Source organism: Buteo buteo, chromosome 6 (genome assembly GCF_964188355.1).
Source record: "Buteo buteo chromosome 6, bButBut1.hap1.1, whole genome shotgun sequence".
Taxonomy (NCBI): domain Eukaryota; kingdom Metazoa; phylum Chordata; class Aves; order Accipitriformes; family Accipitridae; genus Buteo; species Buteo buteo.
In genome coordinates, this window is record NC_134176.1 from 36,084,295 (window position 1) to 36,109,464 (window position 25,170).

At 35.1% G+C, this 25,170-nt stretch overlaps 1 protein-coding gene across 1 annotated transcript in view; it reads right to left on the minus strand.

The window, feature by feature from the left end:
* Positions 1-25,170, minus strand: part of AVEN (apoptosis and caspase activation inhibitor) — a 101,004-nt gene that overhangs the window by 9,206 nt on the left and 66,628 nt on the right. The window lies entirely within an intron of this gene.

A 25,170-nucleotide genomic window follows, 5' to 3' on the forward strand; every position in this document is an offset into this window, starting at 1 on the left:
GCAGAGTATGGGACATAATGCCACCTTAGACCATACAGTTTGAGAACAAATAGCTCTACTGGAAAAAAAACAAACAAAAAAACCCCACCAAACCTGCCGAATTATTCCCTGAAGAAGATGAAATAGATGAATTTTGATCCTGAGGATTGCGGATCACCTATAAGTCACTAGGATTTAGTCCAGCAGTTATTTGAGAAGCCACAGCTCATTCTTCCCAACCCCTAATAGAGAATGAATGTGCTAGAGGAAGTTTTCAATGGCATTACCAACAACTGAGCATCTAACTGCCATTTGGCTCTCAGTATTCTAACTGACATTCATACCTCTGACAATGCCTGAATCATGCCCTTAATCCTGCATACAAAATCCAAACATACAATGTGCTGTCACCAAAACTGGCTTCTTTACCGTTGTCTGCCTGTCCCAAAACACTAGGGGAGTTCAGCCTTTCAGCAATTTTCCTCAACAGTGCAACCATCAGCCAGCTTCTGTTTTGCAAACAGAATGAATAAGCAGCAAAATGGCATAGTAATTGGCATATTTCTTTGCCAAACAATAAAAAAAGGGAGACCTAACCATCTCCCAGCTGGAATGTAAAATTTGTTGGCCATGGCTTTTTTTTTTGTTTTAATATCTAAAGTGCATTTCTAATTCATTGCATTTCATGTATGCTTATTGGGTATATACAGTGTACTCATACACTAATCACACTGTGTACCTGCCACATCCATAATCATCATCTTCAGAACCATTCCAGCAAGAAAGTGACCTTCTCAGCTGAGTATTTATGTAGATATTTATGACGATTACCATGTACAGCTTGAATTTGCATCTTCCTGTTTTCATTAGGTTTATCCAACATTGTTCAGCATTAGTGGGCTGACATACAACCTTCCATGATGAGCTAGGCTTTGGTTTACATTCAAAGCCTCCAGATATTACTATTTTGAAAACAATCAGTGTCAAACAGTACAAGTGCAAATAATTAAAATTAAGCACTGAAATTAACATTTAGATATCTAAGCAGCAGCCTAATTTCATAAATATAATTCACAAACACCAGGTTCCAGGATGGCTAGGTATGCTCAGCAGTATGGAAAAATAAGTTCCTGTCTTTATGTATCTATCTGCAGATGCAAACACTTAACTTGAGCACACACAGTTGGCTCACTGCTGACAAAGGTGCCTTCCTCTTCATTGCACACAGCACAACAGTAAATAAACCCCTCTGTTTCCAAAGATCTAGAATACTGCTAATAAGTAATAACTGATGCTGAAAATTAAAGAAATCCAAATTCATTCTTCAATCTTATGATTTTAAAATGGGTATGAAAATGTGCAAATTCATTTATGTTTTGAAAGCTCGTATTTTAAAAGGTCAACTTAGTAATATATGTAAAGAAGTTTTATTGAAAAATAAACTAAACGGTCCTCAAAGTCTTCATACTATTAGAAAAAAGGCATAAGCATTTTCTTCCAGTATGCCCAAGACTCCTTCAGCTATTTCACATGCAGTGTCACAGATGAAATAAAGAGTTTCCTCTGCTCTTATAAGGACTAAAATTTAACTAAAGGATTAGTCAAATGCTTTCAGTATCTGAGTATGACTAGATAAACAAACCTACTTCATCAGGAAAATCCACTGGGGTCAAGAACTGGTTTATGATTCTCTACGCTCACAAAGTTAATAATAACAGATCCTCAGTTTGATAACGTAATGCTGAATTAAAAGGTATAACTTTAACTACAGTTTAACTAAGCTCTTTAAATAAGTTAACAAAGCATGCCTTTCAAATGGAAAAGCAATAACTACAATTCACAGTAGCACATTTAATGCAAATTAGGTTAATGAGAATGTTGGTCTAACCAATTATCTTTTCACAAATTCCTTTACCCTGAAAATAACTTCCTTTTATGCCATGAATACTAATCAAACGTCTTGCAATGACTCCGAGTTCCTTCCAACATAAAAAAATACTTTTTCTCATGTGAATAGTTTTTGTGTTACTTACAAATATCACTTGCCCTTCAAATAGTAGCTAAAAATAATGCATTCAAGTGAACCTCACACACCATCTCTGGTAACATTCATAATAAGCCTTAATATCCTTTATTGTATAAAATGTAACTTTATTATGAAAGAACAGCAGATCTAACCCGCCATGCTTTCCTACCACTTGAATATATTTTAAAGCTAAATCAATTGATTTAAATAGAATGCATGTTTCATAGTCTCATTAGCCCAATTATCTCTTCATACAAATATTCATTGAATAGCAGAATCAAACAAACCCTACCTGTAATCTGTAAGAAATATTTTCCAATCTGTGAAATTGAGTTTAAAAGTTGAAAAAAATGAAGAAAAAATGGTCTTCAGTAAGAAAACTGACATATCAGTGGAACGATTTTGTTCATTTTAACTCTCTAATTCATTAAAAACAAAGACATAAAACATTACTGAAGACAGAGGAAAAATATTCTATAGAGATTTTCAAATTGGGGGGGGGTAAACAAACAATGTAACAGGATCCTTCTAAGACTGATGTAACTGTAAAGAAGTACTGCAAGGGCAAATATAAGACTCTAAACCCATTTTTTTAATCAGAATTTACCTTCTCCTAAATAAGCACCAATGATTTTTACAACCTTATTTGGGGTTTTCCAACCTTTTTTCATCTCCCATTGATTTTGAGGGGGGAATTCAAGCCTCTGTCTACAAGTCTGTTTAGTCAGCTAAAGAATATGCAATAAATTTATGACAGCAGTATGCAGCTGAACCAAATAAATCAAAACAGAAAACTACAACTACAACTTAGCTACATTTGGGAAGTTAACAATGAGACCCAAAATATCTCAAAAAGCACCCTTTATCTACTACGCTAGTCAAAGTTCTTCCCGAGTTACTAAATTGAGAAGATTCTCTCCAAAGCAAGTCCATCTTTAGGTTCTTGCAAGAGATCCCTTTCTCTCTACATTGATCCCCAGTTCATCACTATTTATGAAGGATATAATATCAAAACAAGCTACCTGCCTGTTCCACCAGTCTTTTTCATGGGTTGCAATTATGCAGGAGGAAACAGGTGTTATTTTTAAGGTCAAAAAAAGAACCAGATCCTCCCATCTAACACTTTTCTGCAGGGAAAAACAATCTGAATTGCACAGTTTAGGCATGAAGGATCATATAAGACTGACCAACTCTCTTGAGGAGTCAGAGGGAAGATAATCAACATATTCTTTCCCTTTTAATAGTGCAAGACTTCATGTAGAAGATCCAAGAGAATATAGAAATCTATAGATCAAAGAAAAGGTGGGCAACCACTAAGTCATTAATTTTGAGCTAACTTATGAGCACAAAGAGAAAACTAAAGCTTACCAGTATTTTGAATTAGGTGTGAATCTTTCTCAAACTGGAGGAAAAAGCATGAGAAAGAATTTCCACCTATCCATGCCATGGCTTGCTCTAACTAGAAGATTCTGAAAACATCAAGAATCACAGACTGAGTGCTTTGGGACATCATCAGAATGAAAAGATGTCTTTTCTCCTTACACAGTGTTTCCACATAGCGCGATGTATATATATACTACAGATATATCTAGATATTTTTATATATAATCTATGTATTAATTGTCTATTGGCAATTAATGCTCATTTTACATAAAAAACTCTTTGGATAAATACTACTAAAGATTTCCTTTTATAGGACACCTAATGGTTTTCCTTTTTTTCTCCTACAAAAGGAGACTTACATATATACAAATTCATAACAAATATTCTTCCAACACTATGAAATATATGTTCTGCAAAAGTTTTATATGAATAATTTTATATGCATCATAAACAGCTAATCAACCAGATACTGTAATTTTCCCACAATAAGGTAGCCTATAATACTGAGAAACAGACTTCTGGAAGACACAAACCTTCCAAAGACTTTTCATGGCAGTTCTAATAACATCACTAATTTCTATTTCTGCTTTTATAATTTCTCTACTTTGGTAGAGTACACACTGTAACTATTATCTTTTGCTATGACTAAGGCTGCAATGTGCTACTTATGCAATTTGCCATGAGCATAGACAGTAACAGCAATTTTCAGAATGTGAGAATACAAAAAAACACAGATAAAGACCCTGTAAGAACTCAACATCTATTAGTTTTCTTCAGATACTATTAAGATCAGTAATATTGCAAGTCACTGCCAAGTCTGTCTTTTACCAAGAACATGACAAGTATTTCCAAACAACATGCCTTCACCACAAATACTTTAGCACAACCTACATTTTTCCCTCGTTCTGCTGCTTACCAGTAGGTTGCACAGCCGTGTATTACAAACTCCAAAAGGCTTATGAAACAGCTCAGCATAAAAATTCTAACTACCAGCAGAATACATATCTCAAAGAAAATATTTTAAATAACATTCTACTGTTACCAGTAGAAGTTCTTGAGCTCTGTGCAAACATACTGATGTCAAGGGTATTTGTAGTCTGCACTGCAAACTATAAAGAATATTCATAACCAGATTCAAAAATAACAATATTCTAAATTAATTTACTGGCACAATTACATGGTACTACTAGTCACGATTTAAAAAATAAATATGTGAATTTGACCAAACAGCAGGATCATCTGATCAAGGCTAAATGATGTCCTCAAAATTTAAAACATGTCACAGATAAAAGAATAAGAAGGAAAGATCTTCAGAAACTAGTGCTGCTTCTGGAACAAAAGAGTGTCTATTCAGGAAGAACAGAACTAATTTAATATATAGAGGAACTGCAGCCATCAAGGTCAGATGACAGTTTTTCAAATGAGGAGCAGGGTGAAGCCAACAAATGCCAAAGAACACAATGTGTTATTTAAAAACAAAACAAAACAAACAAACAAAAAACACCAAAAAAATCTTTTTTTAATAATAGCTAAAGCAGAGGTTAACACAAGTCAAAACAGGAAAACAGAACAAATAAAATATTTGAAGAAGTTCAGAAAAACAAACAGTAGTACACACACTTCTGCATGAAAACCAGGTGACTAAGAAATAAGACAGAAGAAAATGCAATGCCTTTAAGCCTTTAAAGCTTCAGAAAACTAAATAACAACATGGGAATACTGGGAGCCGTGAAAGGAAGATTGATGAGGACACTGCAATACCAGCTCAATGTGTTTGATGGATAGATTAGTAGAAACTGTAAGAAATTTAATGGATATGTGGATAAACATAGCATTTGGGGGAAGAGTCAACACAGCATTTGAAAAAGGAAAGTTCTGCTGCGTGATCCAAGACAATTTCTTGAAAGAAGCAAAAAATCATGCGCATAAGCAGGATGTAGTTCGTATAATTTACAAGTGTTTCCAAAAGCTCTCACTGACGTCCCACTCCCTTTGCCACCCAAGACTTCGAAGCAGCAAAAAGAAGATGAGGCTTTGTATGAATAAATAATTGCCTAAATGTAGGAAGAAAAAGACTAAATTGTCAATTGTCACATTAAAAGAAACCACCAGTACAGTTCTCTCAGGTTGTAACTGTTCAACCTCTCTACTTAATTAAAACAGAAGAGGAAAAAAAGATGAGAAAAATGAAATAACAAAGTTTGCTGATGATACTAAGCTTCTCATGGTACTGCAGATAAAGGTAGGCTGTGGAGAATGACATAAGAACTCCACAAGACTGAGAAAGTAGATTTTAAAATGGCAGATGAAACTCAATACCAAAAACACTACAATTCTAACTTCATATACAAAATAAGTTCACAGCTGACCAACACCATTCACAAACAGAATCTCTGCTCTGCAGTGCTTAAAGAAACAAACTCTTTGTCACTATTCAAAAAGCAATAGTGAACAACACAGAGAACATCATTACACCCCTATCATGTATTACTATCTTGAAAACTGTGCACAGCCTTGGTTTCCCAAGCCCAGTCTCAAAAAATGTAACAGCATCAGAAAAGGCATGGAACAGTTCCTGTATGAGAAACAATTTATTAACTTAAGCCAAGGGAGGGGAACCAAGGGAACATGACAGAGATCCAAAAACCATGAAAGGCATAAAAAGGGCAGATAGGAACTCACCGCTCATTGTCTCTTCTCACAGGAGACCTAGGGGCATCAAATGAAGCCAGCAGGGAATGCACTCAAATAAAAAGTGGCAAATCTTTGTAAGTTGAAGCTAGCTTGTGGGACTTCATGCCCTCAGATGGTGCAGATGCTGTAAGTTCCACAGATGCAAGGAGGGAGATAACTATTTTTAAATACAAAGGTTCTACATCTGGCTCAGGAAGTCCCTGGGACGTAAATTGTCGCAGGTCAAGAAAGTATTTGGGAAAGTAGTATATCATATAGCATGTTCAGGTGCTTTACCTCAGGCGTCTCCAGATGGACCTTGAGTCTAATTCAATAGAACCAACTTTAAATTAAAGCAAATAACTATTTTTATTTTTTTTTTACTTGTAGAGCTCTACCTTTCTCTTAATTAGTTATCTTTCTGCAGGAAAAATAGGAAGGAAAAGTAGGTAATCCACAAATTTATTTTTAATCTGTAACTAAGGGCTCTTTCAAGTCCATGCACATTTTACATCTGTAGGGTGTATAAGGAGAAAACAGACAACATTACCATATGGGAAATTGTATAAGCAACATCAAGCAGACTCTCTCTGGTTTCTAATTAACTCTTCCACATATTCATAAATGTATCGCTGTTTTTCATAGGTAATTTTTTATTATATATTTAATGATTATAGCTCTTAGAATGCAGCAAAAATGCAAAAATATTAAGCAAAATGCATCGAACAAAAAAGTATATTAAAAACTTCACCAAAATACAGTAGCCTGATGTGGTTACTCATAAGTACCAATCCCATGTTCTCCATTATTCACTTTTTTACTGAATAAACAATAAAATGATATTTAAGTGTGAAGTTACTGATCTCCCCATAGGTTAAGCTTAAACCTTTCATTAAGTGTAAGCTAGTCACCTTAAATATTTACATTTTTCCTGATGCTCTATGACATTTTCTAGTGTCATTTTTTTTAGGTCACTAATTTATAACATACTTAGTGATTTTTAAATGTCACTGCAACCAGCTTGCTAGATTAGACAAAGTATAAAAATCCATAGAGCGTACTGATTTTTGAGCAATATCATTCAAGAGAAAGGCTGAAAAAAAAGGCAAAGATCAGCATAACTTAATGCATAAAAACTCAAGACCAATTTTTTTTTTTTTTTTTTTTTTTTTTTTTTGGTAGCAACAGTATGACATAGCAGGAAGTGAAATTTGTGATCCTCACTAGGGACAGGGGCAGACAACCTTCTTCGGGTGAAAGGGAGAGGACTCATATTTTTATAAGCCTGGACCCAAGAGGAAAGAGTAGCTTAACAGTAGAGGTTTTGATCCCTGCAGACCAACACGGTAAGGAACCTAATGATCTGGCCCTTCATGAAGACCCTGTTTTCTGCAAGACTATATATGCAGATAATATCAGTACAGCATGTAGCCATAGCAGGAAGCACAGCTGGAATTCAGCACTGGAAGAAATGAAGAAATGGCAGGGTTCCCACCCACAAAGGAAGTTTTGCATAACGTCAACCTGCAGGAGTCAACAGAGGAATCCGTTTGCATGTGTTGGCACAAGGTACTCTTGTCAGATTCTGGTTTGTAAGGGAAGAAAGAAGAGACAGAATGAAAACAAGAGAATCCAAAACAAGAGGAACAAGGTTCAAGCAGAATGGAAGCTGGTCATCCAAAAAGATCCCTGATTTACCTTCCCTATTGACAGGAACCACTGTGCGGCAGCCACAGTGAATGGGCATCAGAGGATGAGGGAGAGGGGAAAAGGATGCATTCCTATGGATTCTATTAAGCAAAAAATACTGCCTTGAGACCTTGGGGCAGACAGTACCTCTAAGCTCACACAACCACTTCGAAGAGGAAATGAGAGCTTTGATGAACAGTTTATACAGAAAAGGGACAAGTAACTCTGAGGTTAAAGCTGAAATGGCACCCTTCATTCATACCTTAGAGAGTACAGCTTGTAAGTAATTCAACATCCTACACTTCTGAGCTCTAATATTGTGAGAAGTTAAAAAAATTTTCCATAATGGATGATGTAGCTTCTGCAGTTTATTCAGGAAGTTTTCATTTTTTCTAAATTACACACAAAGAGCAAATTTTAAAATGTTTCCAAATTCAAATATAATGAATGTCCTACTGTATAAAGACAAACAAGATTTTTCAAACTTTGCCAAATGATAGCTAGATCACTCATTATTAGAAAGCTCAGATTCAAAATTCAGTTGCTGGTCTAAACTTGGGAGAGTGCTCTACCCACTAAACTACTGCTTTTTTTGTAGATGGCTCTTTCTCAGTTCTGCTAGGACCTGAAAGTTCTTTCCAATTAAACTTTAAGTAAAACGTGTATTTCAAAAATGCAATAAAACTTCTACTGCTGTTTAGATACTTCATGTCATGCTAACTACAAGAAAGAACATCAGAAATGGCACGTTAAAATATTTTGGTAAATCACGGAATGGCACTCACTGGCCTAGGTTTTTTACCTTGTCCTATTTAAGCAAAGTTCCTCCTAATTATTCTTTGTTTGGATTATTGTTCCTACTATCTCCTGTGTAAACAGTGCATGCAAGTATATTGCTCTATTGTATCTGAGAGGTGAGAATGTCACACAATTCATTGATCAGATTTAACCTTGCACCTTTCCATCTAAGAGAACTTTCTATCTAACTGGCATGCTTAACTAAGAGCAGTTGCATTGCATAAATTTACACTAGGATAACCACTGTTTTCTGTAAGTAGGCTGTCAGAATATTTGGTCTGAAAACTTCAAAATTCATGAAATATCTTTCTTATCCACAAACAGCAGGAGTATACAAAATAAGCCTCGTTTATTCCACATTGTACCTCCACCCAAAAATTTTCTACTTTAAAAAAATCAAAAAAACCCCACAGTAATCTTAGAGCAAATTAACAAACTTAAGGAATACTTTATTTTAAGCAGCTTACTATTTTCATTCCAATAATAGCCACTAACTTGACACAATTAGAGAAAATAGTCTGCTCTCTGTAGTTCTTATGTGCCACACAAACACTGGAATACTTCCTTTTCTCTCTCCTCCTTCCCTCCGATTTTTATAGCAGACAACTCATGAAAGTTTACAATAGTTTTGACAGTTGACTATTCAAGCTTCTGTTTTAAGCATTTAAAGCCAGTCTTAATTTTTGATGATGGTACTCACATTATTTGACAGCCCTTGCATTATTAGAATTTCATAACACCCCAAAAATATTCTAAAGTTTTCTTAGAGGTAGAGTTTCATTCCTTACTCTGTACTTGATAGAACACTTACAGCAAAGACTGCAACTATATAATCAATAAATATTCTTTATGCTGCTATGCTGGATATTTTTAATACCATCACATCCAAATTAGTACCATTCTTTCCTAAAGCAGAATTCACTATTCATGCAAGTGGGACAGTATGGCATGTCTATGGGACTATCTTTCAAAAGCATTCATAAATTATACATAAAGGTGGGGGCCTAAAAATATTCAAGCGGTTTGATATAGTGAGTATGAGGCTTGGCTTTCTTGCATTTATGAAGGGTTCTGCAAGATATGACAAGTCATAGTACTAACACAAGCTTGCAAGATTCTTTTTGTTTAATGTAATGAAACAAGAAAAGACAAGTAGCTTCAGAAAACGAGACAGGAGGATTTTCTTCTGATATGTTAATAAAACGACAAGGATTACAATTAGCAAAGAGTAAATCTAGTAAAGCTCCAGTTCTATAAGCATGCAAAGCTTGGAAAGTATTTCTTTGCATATGTGAGTTACTCATAACTCTCCAAAGATAGTAGTGTAATGGCTTATCAGAGAGTTCTGAACGTCAACTTAAAATTAACAGCAGATTCTGAAGCATTCGCTTCAGATCAAAAATACAAGCAAGCAGCATACTGGATTTGTCTCCCCAAAGGCTTAGAAAGCCACTACATTCTTGGTCCAACTTACATTTGTAAGAAAAATAATCCACGAGCTAGAAGCTCACGTTTATTTTTCAAGAAATGTGCTTTTTAAAAAGTTATCTAAATCAAAGTTTTCCCATTGCTACAGATTAACTGGTCAACGCAGTTTCAAAACCTGTATTAACAGAAATTAAGAGTTCATCTCTAAAGTGAAAAGGAGAAAAAAAAATAATTACTTACTACCTACAATTCCTTGGGCCATGTTAAAAAGCAAGTTGTAGCCACATACAAGCTTCTGCTCATCTTTTGTATCAGGTACCTTGAGGGGTTTTCTAACAAATTTATCATAAGTAAATAAAGCTTGGGTTAGCTCAAGTGAAAAGACCGTTATCACCATGTTGACCCCTGCGCTTGCTCCCTTGCACTGTACACACTACAGCATTCCATATTCTACAGCTTACAATACCTCTTAGCAACACATCCCCGGGCCTTCTTATGCGAGTTCTCCTTGTATGGTAGTGACAAGAACTACAGCTCTCACCACAAATTAAAAAACATGAAAAGATGATACAGAATCGAGAATTACAGTTTTCTGGATGACAAACACCATCTGGGCTACGTATTTATCGCTGATACAGTGTTTCAAAGGTCTGAATAATGTGAAAGTATTGATTTTTATTTAATTATCTTCTGTGGTCAAACAGCACAGAATTGAAATGTGCACTCTAGTGGAGAATTTATCTTCTGTCACAGTATTGGCATACTATTAAATAGCATCATGGCAATATCAAAATTCAGGTTTTAAGATATTGAAGACAGTGACATATCTGGTAATAATAATAAGGTTAAAATGAAAAATCATCTGTATCATAGCTATTCACTAGACATACTTACTTTCTGTTGTAAATTACTCTATGATCTAGTTCTATACAGTCCAAAAAAAAAAAAAAAGCTTGCACAACTTTGCCCCCCAAGGACATTACTTCATGATGTGTTTTAATGTTGCGCTAAAGCCTCCTCTGCCTATTCATTCATCACGCTGCCTGTTCTAGCCCTGTTTATTAGATTTATTTTAGCTTTTTACCTTTTTAAATAAATTATTCCAGATTTCTGACCATGATTATGGTACTTTAAGTCCCTGTAGCCTCCTTGGAACATAATAACCAGGTGCTGATCAACAAATTCTTTACTCTAGCAAGAAATGACCTGTGAATCACACAGAATACACAGTACAGTACTTGGTACTCTCTCTGCTCTGCCTTTTCAAATTGCTTTGCTTTGTGGTAAACACTTCTCTGTGCACAGAAACATGCAAGGCATCATTCAAACATTATTCTCATTGCTGGTTTTCATTTTGAATGTTGTGAGAAAATAGTACTTCAAAACAAGAAGTTATGACATTTTTCTTTTGTATACAGGAATTTCAAAATGTTTCTTTTTTCCTTTTTTTTTTAGGCAAAAGATCAGTACTGAGTATATATTTCTACTATCATGTAGAAATATTTTGATTTTATTTAACCGTCTTAATGAAATGGAGCTCAAATTGCCTAATTTTTAATCTAATCAATATTTATTTTAAAAAGCAGTATTGGGGACATTGAGATTTGTAGCAAGTTTTTGGATTATCATTACTTTCTTCCACACAATAATCAACTGACTCCCACTTCTCTTCAGCAATTACATAGGGAAAGGTTTCACAACATATCCTTCTCACTGAATCAACACAAACCTGCAATAACACAGAGCCAAAGCTCATTCAGTAATCTGAGAACAAGGATTAGCAGACAATGAAAATGTGCTTAGAATAAATAACAGATGTTTGAGTTAACACTTATAAATCTTAACCATATATATGTAAAAAGGAAAAATAATAGTCTTCACAGCATAAGAGAAAAAAAACTTTCACCAAGATGCTGCTCTCGTGCATGTGTTTCCCTACAGATGAAAAATGAATGACCTTTTCTCTAAACACACATTTGGGGTTTTTTTAATACCTCTTCTGGTTTTGGTTAGCACTTTTTTTTTTTTTAATTAACATTTATAAAAGCACCTTTCCTCATTGTGTTTTTAAGCTTCAGAGACTAGAAAAAAATCAGAATCTAACAAAAGTTTTAGGATGACAAGATGGTCACTCGTGACTCTACTGATAGCCTAATATACAACCTCAGAGATAACATCTTTTTCTGGGCCAGAGGATTTTTCACCACAGGCAAACAGTTTTGTTGCACATCTGAAGGTCAACCCAAAAATGAGAACAATCTTCTCGACCGGGAAGGAATGTACTGGGAGAGGATGGAAGGGAAAAAAAGCGCTCTCTATTGTTACCAAGAAAATTATACATGGTACTGCAGTGCCAGTTCTCACGTTTCTAAAATAAAGCCCGTTTACAGACTTAAACCATTTTTTTGTAAAACACCTTAAGATCTACACACAAGTGCTAAGATCTAACACCACTATTTTCTGCCAGTCCTACTACCACCAAAATAGCATCTTCCTGCTGAAGCCTGATATGTAAGTAATCATTTCAAAATCACTTAAAAATAAAGATTATGGCTACTGCAGAAGCAAAAAGAGATAAAATGCTTGGATGAATGACAGTCTGGTTAATGAATTACCCAAATTCTAACAAATCAAGCAACTGAGCTCAATTTTTAAAACATCTCCACTTTACTACAAACCACAGCTCTCAAAGGGAGGAAGTCAGTTTTGCTTGTGTTTTTCACATCACGAGGCTTGCTTATGCCAAGTGCAAATACACAATGCAGGTGTTCTACTAATGGTTCCCAATTTTTCCAAAATTGAGTTTGAACAGCAAAGCTAGGCTTTTAACTCTTTCAGAAGTGAATAAAGATATTGATCATATTTTCAGATAAATGACAAACCACAAATTCTTCCAGAGTATTACATACCCATTGAGTACCTTTCACTTTTCAGGGGACAGGCTTCAAAGTATTCAGAGGTTCAACATAACTGTCCAGTAATACCATACGGAGGTTTACAGGGGAACCAGTCCTCTGATGTGTATTTTCCTTCCACAATAATGTTTTTGTTTTCAAAGTCACAGAAGTGATAGTGAAATGAGTACTTCCCATACAAACTTCTACAGATACTTCAGTTTGAGAATACAGAACAGCACACGCAGGAAACTGCAGAGTCGGGTATCTGAGCCTTCTCAGGAGAGAGTACTTCATCACACTGACTAGAAAATACTCAGAATACAGCAGTTCAATTCATTAACAAAAAGTGACAAAACGAAGGTTAGAATGATATATCAAACTATATACATAAAAAAATTAAGATTTAAATTTAAGAAAATGAAAATGAAATTTCAAGGTTGTGTTTCAATTCATCTAAACACATTTTTATCCATTTCTAATTTCTCTACTCAGAGGACTCTGTATCAGTGGTTTTCAACCATGGGTCCTATGGACTACCCCTCAGGGAACCTGTAGAAAGTGACCAAAGCAACAGGAGACTGTCATACTTTCACCACAGGATGCCACACCCCACTAAAAAAAAGAACAACCACTAAAGGTCTACAAGTAAAAAAAAAAAAAAAAAATTAAAGTCTTTTCAAGTCAGTTTAACTACTGCAATAATTCCATTTTATATTACACATGGGGCCTCTAGGGTTCTTTGAAAGTCAAATTAAAAATATACTTGAACAGTGAAAGCTCACTTGCACTTTATTCCTATACAGTTTTGAGAGATGAACTGCTCTAACCTGCCGGCTGCAGTTTCCTTACCTACATCAAATCAGTGATGAGTCATTGCAGAAGCTAAACGTACTGCAAGGCCAGTTTTGATGGATGACTCAGAACTAGGAATTAGCAACCACTGGAGGGAAAAGCAAAACCAAGGAGAACTTGGGAAGATCACATATTTCTAGTCAAATATACATTTCAAACTAAAAAACTTAACTATCCCTATACCCTCAAAGTTGTTGGTGGTGAACCTATCGCAGGACTCCTGGATTAATGTCAGGAGGAAATAAGGTACAGGAGGAAATGGGTTGTCATTGTATTGTACTTAGTGATCAAAAAATAAATTGCTGTGCTTTTAAAAATGTTTTTTATTACACTGTACAGTAGCACAACATCCAAGATTAGTAATTTATCAGTACTGCACCTAGAAAAAAAAAAGGTAAATTAATGCAAACATGAACACTCTTAAACACTGAAAAGCCATGCATCTCTCTGGTTCTACAAAAATGAAGACACAACAGCTGAAAATGACTCACATTTAAAATATACTTACAAAAAATACTGTCAGCCTCAATTGAATTTATTAAGTTCAGAAGAATAAAAACCAGTTTGGCAATTGATAATCTTAGAAACAAGCTCTCTTTCTATGACTGTCAAAATGCACACCAGGGAATTTTGGAAAATGCCACCTACTGAATTCATGAGCAATCTTTCTGTTTATCATGTCTGCATTTCGCTGTGAGACTTTCCAAGCAGGATAATAAAAAGGAGATAGAAGTCATCAGCCTAGTGTAAAGCCAGACTTACCCTCACTATTGACTGACCCTGAAAATGGGAAAGCAGCAGCCACATCCATCAGCCTGAGGTGGAGAGACCCCAGGGTCTCTGGACTGAGCAGAAAGAATCCCAGGAGCTGCTGGGGGTGGTGGCTACTTACGCTCTTAACAAAAAAAAAAAAAACAAACAAACAACAAAAAAACCCCCACAACGATCAAGGAACTTGCTTTAAGATTTTTGTTCTGAATAAAAATGGCAAATCTCTTTGTAATCATCACAGGACATATGGAAGAAAACTAAAGCTATAGCTCAGTAAGTCAATTAACACCATTTTCTTTCAGTAGATGAGTTCACTGTGGTTGAGAAAGACTTTTTTTCCTCATGGCTATGAGGAAAGCATCCTTCATGAAAAGGTGTAGAAGTGAACATGGCTAACAGACGAATGAGGTGTCATTAGAGAAGAGCCAGATTCATGACTCATATCACTTTGGTATAATGAGAAACGTTATACCCTCTGTACAATGCTGCTGTAAGTGAACATGAAAATATCAAGAGACTGTCAACTGAAGAGTACTACATACACATGCTAGATGCAGACAAACTGTGGAAGAGGTTCACTGACTACATGGAGAAAACATAATACAATATATTTGATAATGTTAAGTACAAAGAGAAATGTGACACTGCTTACATTATCATTTAAATCTTTTAATTTGAAAATGTGTCGTCTTGTATGATTTCCTTCTACAATTAAAGAAGATGATCTTAAAAGGTGTAATAAAATCTTTTTAATTCAGACAGCCATTAACATTCTGTTGGGTATAGTAAATCAAATTACTTCCTCCTGCTTTTGTCATCAGGTGTGTCTTGAGAGTCAAGCATATAGATTGTACATGTTTCAAATAATTAGGAAAGACAAAATTGCTGGCCTACTTTGAGTTATGAGTAATTCTACGTTACTTGACAGTAATAGCTCAAGGTAGAAAAGCATGTATCAGCTGATTAAATCGTAAAAACATGACTCTGTACTAAGACTATCTTCAGGAATTCCACAAAGTTTTGCTCTCTCTCAAAAAAAAAAAAAGTCTCTGCAGTTTCTCTACAATGCACTTATCTGGACTGTAGATTCATTTTGCTTCTCCCATGTCTATAAATAAATAATGAAAAAAGCTATTGCATGAGGTGCTACATGTCTGCAAGAGGTCACATGACCTAAAAGGTGACCAAGTTCATACTGGAAACTGCAAACTTGATTTCACAGTGCAGTCTGGCATCCATTAACAGTGCATTTACTCATGCTTCTGTTAGCCCAGAACTGTGGACATAAATTTTACAGGGCAGACATAGTAAAAGGGTCTACTGTGTACTTTCTCAGGGGTACCCTTCATAAGAGGTTCCTCAAAAGAAAAAAAGAAGCCCTCTTCTTTAGCTACATATTGTTTGCAGGCTTCCTTTGACACCTTTTATATTCTTGTACCAGACTGATGACTGCATTTGGTAGCCTTTAAATTTGTTCACAGGAAATGTCTTTTGTAAGCCAGACATCTTCATATATGAAGAACTGCATGGCCTGGCAGCATACAGAGGCCATTATGACTGCAGTGTTTTCCTAAATGTACTCACTGCTACTGAAAGGTCAAAGCAGCACCCCATACAAGTGCTTAATACAGGAATATAATATATTCCAAGTAAGGATCTCAGAAGCTTTGAGTTGGCTGGATGGATACTTATGAAAGTAGGTACCTTTTCTATTGCTTTTAATCTGGTAACGGAAATAAAAAAAGTGACCAATGTGAATACAACACAGCAGCTGAAATCATTCAATTCCCTCAACTGAATTCACCTCCTTTCTTCTTTGGAAGCAGGAAGCAATAAAGTCTCCTCCTTTGAGATAAGAAGATACAAATCCCATGCCTCCAGCAACAATAAGGATTTACTGTCTCTTTGACTAGTTTTTCAATGCGACACGTTCCTGAGAGTAGAAGGACAGCTAGAAACAGACAGCATGTGCATTTTGTGGATTGTTTACCTCTTTGATCTTCATCGGTGTTCTCTATGATATGAAAAATTAATAGAGGCAGTTTTCTTATGAGTAAAGGATTACAAAGAACAACAGTCAAGATCAAACATCCAGGCAGAAAGTGTGCTTACTTGAACACTGTGTCAACTGATCTGCCATGATCTTCCTGGGTTTCTTTGTAGTTTTTAAACACTGACAGTCCATAGCCTCAGAAATCTGATAATGAATATCCCTGTAGTAAAGGTTCATCAGATAATTTTATACTGATACATTTTAAATTTGTTTTTCTGGACAGGTACTGTTAAATATTGGAGTTATGTGAGAGCAAGAAATACTGCTGTTTTATAAAAGGTCCTACAAATTTGATGTTTAAGACTTTAATATGACTAGCTAATGTTTTATTCCATCAGCAGCCCAAATAAGACTGCTACATGTACAGATGTTATAGCTACCCAGAAATAGAAAGAACAGTGGGTTATATAAAAATTCTCAATGCATTTGTCATGCCATCAGTTGGTGAATGCAGTATTAGTGGCTTCTGTTGTACTGAAAAAACAATAGTGGTGGCTCTGTTTTACTGAAAAAAATATTTCTGGTTGTTAATTAGATCCTGGTGGAATCAAAAGTTTTAATAGCATCTATTTCTTTTTCTGAAGCATTTGACATCTAAGTATAAGCTGTAATTTTAATCTAAAATCCAGCCATAACATAGGAGAACTACTGTATCTGGTAAAATTGGAGTTTTGATCTCAGCATACTATGTCCTCGGAGAGGAACATGAAAAACAAATGAGGGACCAGAGAATTTAGTTCACATGCTGTTGTCACTGAAGTGACAGCCAAAGAGAAGGTAATTTTTGGAATAGAAATCTGAACTTCACGGTCTAAGAATATGACAACTAACCTTATGGTGACACTGGATTTCTTCTCCCTGTGGGCCAGTAGTTCTTAGCTCCTAAGGTCAGACCATCTAAGCAGATCTAAAGGGTTTTTTATGTATGGAAAACATCATATGATATTCTAGCTCGCTCTTGTAAGATTTTTGAAAATAATCTAAGACAAAATGCAAATACAATTTTTTTTAAAGCCTGAAAAAACATTTGCTGTATTACTGCATTCTCATTTTAAAATACCTCGTACATAAATCTACCATCAATAAGTACGCATTACCCTACTTGGCAATATGTTTCTTCTTTGCATTTTTCTGCTGTAACCTACAACATTCCTTAGCAGATACTATAAAAAAAAAAAGTATCCCTCAATTTATAAATAGATTTATGATGAAAGAGTGCATTAACTAGTCTTAATGAAAAATTTAAGGATGCTGAAACAGAAGCTGTTGTGCTCTGATGTTTACTCTCAGAAAAGTACATACTTTCCCTTGCAAGTTTTCTGAGAAAGGGAAAGTATTGGTCATTATATGGTACATGTATGAAATAAAATCACAAGTTTTAAGCTTTAGCTCTAATAAGTTCTTTTCAAACAATCCCTTAAAAGAGGATTCAATTATTACTGAAGACCTATGAAGTACAGAGAAAGCAAAAATATTTCCTGTAGTCAGAACTTAAGGACCAGAGTAAAACTGTCAGTTAAGTGCCAGAATCCTCTGTCATTTTTGCCCTCTAATTTTTCAACTACGTATTTTGCAATACTTGGCTCAAGTTAATATAAAAATGAAAAGTTTTACTAATAATTCTTTTATATCTTTTGAAACAGCTACTTAGCTGCAGAAATACAATGAAAGTTTCAATAAAGGTTAAAAAAAACAAACAAAACCAGACAGCCAAATATATGTAAAACAGAAACACAAAAGAAAATCTGGAATTAGAAGAGTAATATTCCAAATAAACACACTAGTTAAAAGTAAAAACAGACTGTTTCAGAAACTGCAATTAAGGAACAATATAAAAAAATTTAAAAATCTTATTTTGAGTGAGATGTTTCTGCAAGACAGCTGCATTTAGAAGTGCACAAAAATGTACAAGGATCTAGTTCCACTAAAACAGTGTTCAATCAGTCCAGAAGTTTCATTTCCACAACTAAAGAAATACTCAGCAATCCGTACTCTGACCAACCTATACTCCTCAGCTGCACTATCTTTAGACAACATTCTCAGGCAGATGAAATGGAAATAACTTTTTTTTTTTTTTTTTTTTTAGCAAAATATGAAGGAAGCTATCAGACAATACAAAAATATTTAGGCAATTTTTACTGCAAGCTTCCAGCAAAAAATCAGACCACTTCATTCTAGGAAGTACACAGTCATACCTACGATCCTACATTTCTATTCTAAAAAATACCGAGTAACTTCCCCTATCACAAATATTTACTGTGTGAAGTTTATGGCAGAGGGCTTTTTATGCTAATTATGCTGTAATTCTTAACAGCTAGCATAAGTATGTAAATTGCAGTGTTCAGCATAGCAGTGGCTAACATACAGGTAGTATTTGTAAGCACTGGGCTTCTGGCACAGAATCTACCACTCAGTCATGTCAGAAAGAAGACTGTCCCACTCACCCTTCCTTCCACCCACACCCTAGCTATATAATCATATACCTTCTCCCTTCCTCTGGCTCTGGGGGCTCTTCCACTCACACCTCCTCTTGCTCAGGTCCTAGCTGTGCAGCTGCACATCCTCCCTTGTGCTGAATCCTTACCGAACTGACTCACCTTGCTAAACTGTCAGAAAAGTATTGCTTTTTCATTTGTCAATTAAACTTTCTGCCATTTTGGCAAGCAGATTCCAAGAAGCATCAGAGCTGGCACAGCAGAAAAAAATGGATACGTGCTGTCAGGCGCAGTGAAGAGAAATGATAAACTAGGGTAAAGCAGGACTCTAGCTCCATTCAAGATCAGAGCATTAGATGAGTACCTACAACTGTGTCTCTAAAATTGAAGAAATATAATTGCAACAAGCTCAATTACTTAGGAATGAATGTCTGAAAATAACATTAACTGCTAATATTAAAGAATCCATTCGCTTTGAAGCTGAGCATTATTCAGAATGAAAATATATTCCCAAGAAAGTATGTACAATGTTAAAAAAGCTGAAGATGTAATTTAAAAGCACAAGTAAGAAATGGGCTTGCATGTATCCTGCATGTGATGAAGTCAGCACAACACAACAGCAAAACTATTGGCAATCACTTCTCTTTTACTAGCACTTTTTCCTCAGCCTTAGAGAAAAGCATTCAATTGTGAATCCTCAGTAAGAGATATATAAATATTTCAGAACATATTTTTCAGACAAAATTGGGGCAGAGTAGCCATGGACTGGAATTTGAACCCTTAAATAAAATTTCTTGATGTATGTTCAGGGAGGAAGGGGAGGAAGAAGGAAACAAAAAACATTGCAAGGACTGCACAGTAAGTGTTACAAAGAGTTTTAACAAGAATAGCTACTAAGCTTAAAGAAAATGCACCATTTTCATCAGCAAAGCATTATACAAACCATTTTTTACTACATTCAAACTATAAATAATTATATTTTTTCTTCTGTAATCAGAACAAAAATATCAGACGGGTGACCACATGAATTTTAAAGATATTAAAGACAATTAAATGAAAAATCCAGCCCAGTAATTTTAACAAAAACAACTTAGCTGGCTTTAGTTACAGGAAAGTTAAGCAATATGAAGTTTTCAGATGACACACATTTTGTTTAAAGGACACTCTCACATTTTAGCATGAAAATGGAGCATGTGTTTACTAACAACTCTCAGGAAAAGTCCTCCTGGGTAGAGCCTTTTAATTTCTTTGCAACCTAGGATTATATAGTCACAGTATTTAAAAAGATATGCATACATATCTGTGGTATCAGTTTGCTACTAGGGAGATTTACCCTGTAGAAAGAGAAAAACAAAACAAAACAAAACAAAAAAACCTCTACCTTGATCTCACTAATGCTAATTTTCAATTTAAAGAATACAACACTTTAATCCATGCAAAAATTACTTTGCACGTAAGTCCTGTTCTGGAAAATTTCAAATAAATGCACATAAAACTTTTGTTTTCAGCACATGCACAACTGATACGTAAATGGATTTAATGTCTGGAATGCTATCTAACTTATTTTGCTTGTTAATCCTCCATTCTGCAAAAACTATTTTTCCCTTTTAAATTAAACCTGTTTCTCAAGTGCCTGCTGTCCCCACAACTAACTTAAGAAGCTCTGTGGCTCAACCAAAACAATGAATTATTAAAAAACCAAGTATCTTACACTTGTTCTGAAGTAACCTAGAACACCCTCACTTTAAAATCAACATTGTTGCAGTATTGCTTATCTTTTAACTTCAAAATAAGTAAAGATCATCGCATCAAAATGACTGGAACTTGCACAGAAAGTCAGCAAAGTCACTAGTACACAGGTCAGAGCTGAAATGAAAGAGAAAACAGCAATATAAAAACACCATTTACTAAGAAGCTTGAAACCTTATGATAGATAGCAATTAAAAATAACTTAAAATATCTTCCATCAATCAGTTTATATTCTTGCAATTATCTTTATGATGCCTCATACATGTCTGTGATACCAAACTGCTTAATTTTTACTTTGTTTTATTTATAAGAATTTTCCATCATAAAATACACTAATAAACTATCAGTCAGTCACCCTGAAATTAAATACTAAATAGAATTATACAGGCAGCCATCCTACTATAGTCAAGAGAGTCTTAAAGAGAATCACCGTTTTTAAAAAGAAGCTTGAGACGTCAACTGAAGTGAAAGTCCACTCCCAGAAAAAGAACAGATTTAAGCCAACTGTCCATACACGGAAAAGGCAAGCAGCTTTGGTTTAAAAATGATGCAGCTGAAGAAAGTGAACATCATATCTGTGACACAACTGAATAACTAACAAAAGTTGTATAACTCATCTATAGATAAGTCTCATACAAAACCAAAACAAAGCACAAACTTCCTAAGATATGTAAACAAATACAGCAAACCTACTGAAATTATTACATCTGGAAACCTGAAAGCAAGTACATCAGATTTGGGAACAGCGTGCCTACACCAATTTTTCTCACAAAGAGTTTCTATCTGTTAAGCTAAACACACTGGAAATAAAAGCTTGATAACTTTCAAAACAACTTTACTAAGTTTTCTTCAGAAGTCTACAGTGAAGGGCTCTCTATGAATAGGGGAATATTTTTAAGGGAAAAAAAATCTGTATTAACCAAACGATCATGTGGGATGACTGTGAGATTCACTTCAAAACTCCATTTCTTTACCCAAACTAAAACACCAGCATAGATGCATCCAGAGGATGTGAATAAGACAGCTCAGAGATCTTCTATACATCTCTGCAGTAAGCGTAGTGTGCTCATATGAACCCTGTCCACAGAACGAAAAAGCAGGCTTATCCTGTAAACTGAAACCACATAAGTAAAACTCATCACCAAACATTCATTTAATTTGGCTTTGTTTACTGTTAAGTTTTTTCTTCCTCTGGCATTCCTCTGATTTAAGCCTTAGATTAAAATAAACGATCAATTAGATTCAGTGTTATTTAAAGTAAAAATTCGGACGAAGCAGTCAGCTGACAAAAAAGTTGACAACAAAGCAATAACAACACTCACACTGAACATGGGGTCAACATATTTCATTTGCTCACGTGGCTTCTGGGGTGCAGCTGGCTCACACCTGCACCACTTGGAGCCTGTCCGTGGGCAACCACCTGCATAGATGCAACCATCTCCAACACCTGCCTTTTGTTCTTGTTGCTTTATTGAAATGCCTACAGTTTACATGTTTCCTACTTTGTATAAATAAGGAAGTAGACTGCACTTCTACTTCACAGGAAGCATTGCTCATGAAGTTACAAGACTTAGACTCATGAAAGTACTCACCATTCTATTTATCAGTACTTTACAGAGAAAGTATTTTAATTTTCAAAGTTTACGGGTCAAATTTATGATTTAAATTTACATCCAATAAGATTAAAGCTTAGATAGTATGAGAAATACATGGTGAATAATTTCTGTATCAAGAAAAACATGGCATTTCATATAATTTAATGAAGTGCAGAGTCTTTCTAGTCCATTAAACTACAGCAGCCTTTTAATAATTGAACATTTTTCTAAATAGCATGAAGCTGAATGATTAAAAAGAGGTCCTTCATTTTAGTAAGAAATTAATCTATTTGTTTTAATGAGGGTTAACCATGCTGGTTCTTATTTCAGTGCCAAGGAGCCTCACGGGAGAAAGCAATTATTAAACAGTGCTAACTATCTGCGTGTAGGCTGGCACAGATACTTGTTCTAAAAGGAAGACACATTCTGAAAACACTTTTCCCTGAAGTCTTCCACTTCCATAGTATAAATACTCCACACCTGGAAAATCGAAGGCCTTATTAAAATATTATGTTCTTTAATAGGTAAATTAAATTGCATGATACCAGCTATGGTACTGCAGCAGTTATATGGCTATGCATGGATAAAACTATAATGGAAAGTACTATAAAGTGCTTGTGCTGTCACACAGTAGTCTTGCCCTAATACTTATAAAGCCTACATTACAAGGCCTACCAACTCTTTAAAAATCAGAAGCTCTATAAAATACCTGCTAAGGACAGTAGTCTGTCTTTAACTCTGGCAGGACTCTCCCTTAAAATTAGCTTTTACCCTGAATTTTTAGTATTTTATGGTTTTCATTCTCCACACTGTCTGTAATTCCTCTCCTCAAAGTACATGAGATGTGCATATACATGTACAGTTTTAGAACAGTTTATGCAGTTTTAAGACAGCTATATGGAATTGTATCCTTTTTCTAGCTTGTTCCATGTCTAAAGGTCCAGTTGCCTCATTGACCACAGTCAGGACTTCAAAGACATTATTTCATTAACTAAACAGGTGTTCACTGACTCTGACATCCAAAACAAAACCTCTGGAGAGACTGAGTATCTCTTTTCAACTTCAGTAGCAAGGGAATCGGTCATAACTGGCTACACAGCATTAGATTAATTTTAAGTTCTAATCCTTACAAAACAAAGGTTGGAGGTGAGTAATCATCTCTGAAGTCAAATTTGACAAAAAAATGCAAAGCAACGATGTAAGGCTCATTTCCTCCAATGAGGGATAGATATCACAAACAATCCTGTTTCATCACTAAAAAAAGAGTAGATGTTCTGTCCACTGCTTAATAAACCTTTTATTTCAGCTTTTTAGATTTCTCTCTCTTTAAAAATCCTAGATAGCACATTTCCCTTTCGCACATCTCACAGTAACACGGATTTCTTGTGCACTTCCCTTGCTGCTCCCTCTTCTTCTCATTGTCAAGTCTGTGCTCCCCTTGGAATAACTGTCTTCATTTTCAACCACAGGAATAATTTTGTGTTTTCCTCTGCACTGACATAGGTGTTAGCCTGGTCTCCCAAAGAAATGAAGCTTACAGCAGGAATACGCATATGTGTGTGTCTATTTGTCAATATATAAGAACTGGATACAAAGTCCAATATCAACCGAATTTGAAAGGCAGATAGCAGTTTATGCTCCTCTCTACTCAAAAAAAATAAACATCCACTAAGAGTCAGTGCACCAATATATCTATAAACACATAAAGGTTTTTTAAAAAACACCAAAAAACCCCTACAAAACCTGGATAGGAGAAAAGGATTAAAATTCTATGCCTAACAAACAAAAAAACCAAACCAAAACAAGCCCTTGGGATTTTTAGTGTATAGCAGTAAATGTGGTAGCTTTCTGTATCTGAATTGCAGAGCCCTCAGCCTTGCTATTTCTTGCACTGCTAATCAGAAATCAAGCTCAACAGCAATTCTATCAAAAAAGAGGACAGCAATTAGTGAAAGTAACTAAGCACTTCTGTTTTTATAAGTGATATAATGGCTGACTCGGAAGGACAGTTAACCAGCAAATTATAATTGAACATGACAACAAGATTGTTCTATATTGAAAAAAAATCAGGATCATGATGTTTACAGTTTTCACTTGCACTGTCATGCTATCCTTGTTAGTTACCAGCATTCTGTATCTTTATACTAAGTACCAATGATCTAGTTTATTAACTGCTGGCAGAGGAAAATGTAAAGGAAAACTTAAACCTTCTTACACCTTATACTTCACAACAGCCTCAAAACAGAGTATTAAAAATCTAGAATTAATTATTCCAGTGTTTATTAATATATAACATTTTTTTCAATTATTTTACAGTAATACAGGATTAGAGCTGGAAATAACGTTTGCACTTTTAAACAGAAATTTATTGAATTGAGTGATATCTTCTTTATTTTACTCCACTCCATGCCTATCCTCTCCCAAAATTCAAGTCCTAGTAAGTGGTTTATTAAAAGCTGGCAAGAACCTAGCATTTTCAGTTACTGGTGCTAGCAAAGAAAATAATTAAGGCATACCTCACTGCTATATCCTCATCCTTCTCCGGTGACAAAACAACAAAAGCTTTCAGCAAGTTATAAATGCTATTCTATTATATCATAAAATGGTGACCCTTCAAATGACATTTTAATTCAGATAGAAAAATTCAAAACACAGCCATTCTTTTGGGGCCTTTTTTAAAGTTTTGTTTTCCTCCCTCCCTGCCCCTAAGCCCCACGTCTTCATTGGGTGAATCAAGAACAGTCAAAAAAAAAAAAACATCTAACTAAGCACTTTGAGGACAAAATAACTACAAAATGTATTTAATAATGTTTTGTTGATGTTATTTCTGCATTTGGACAGA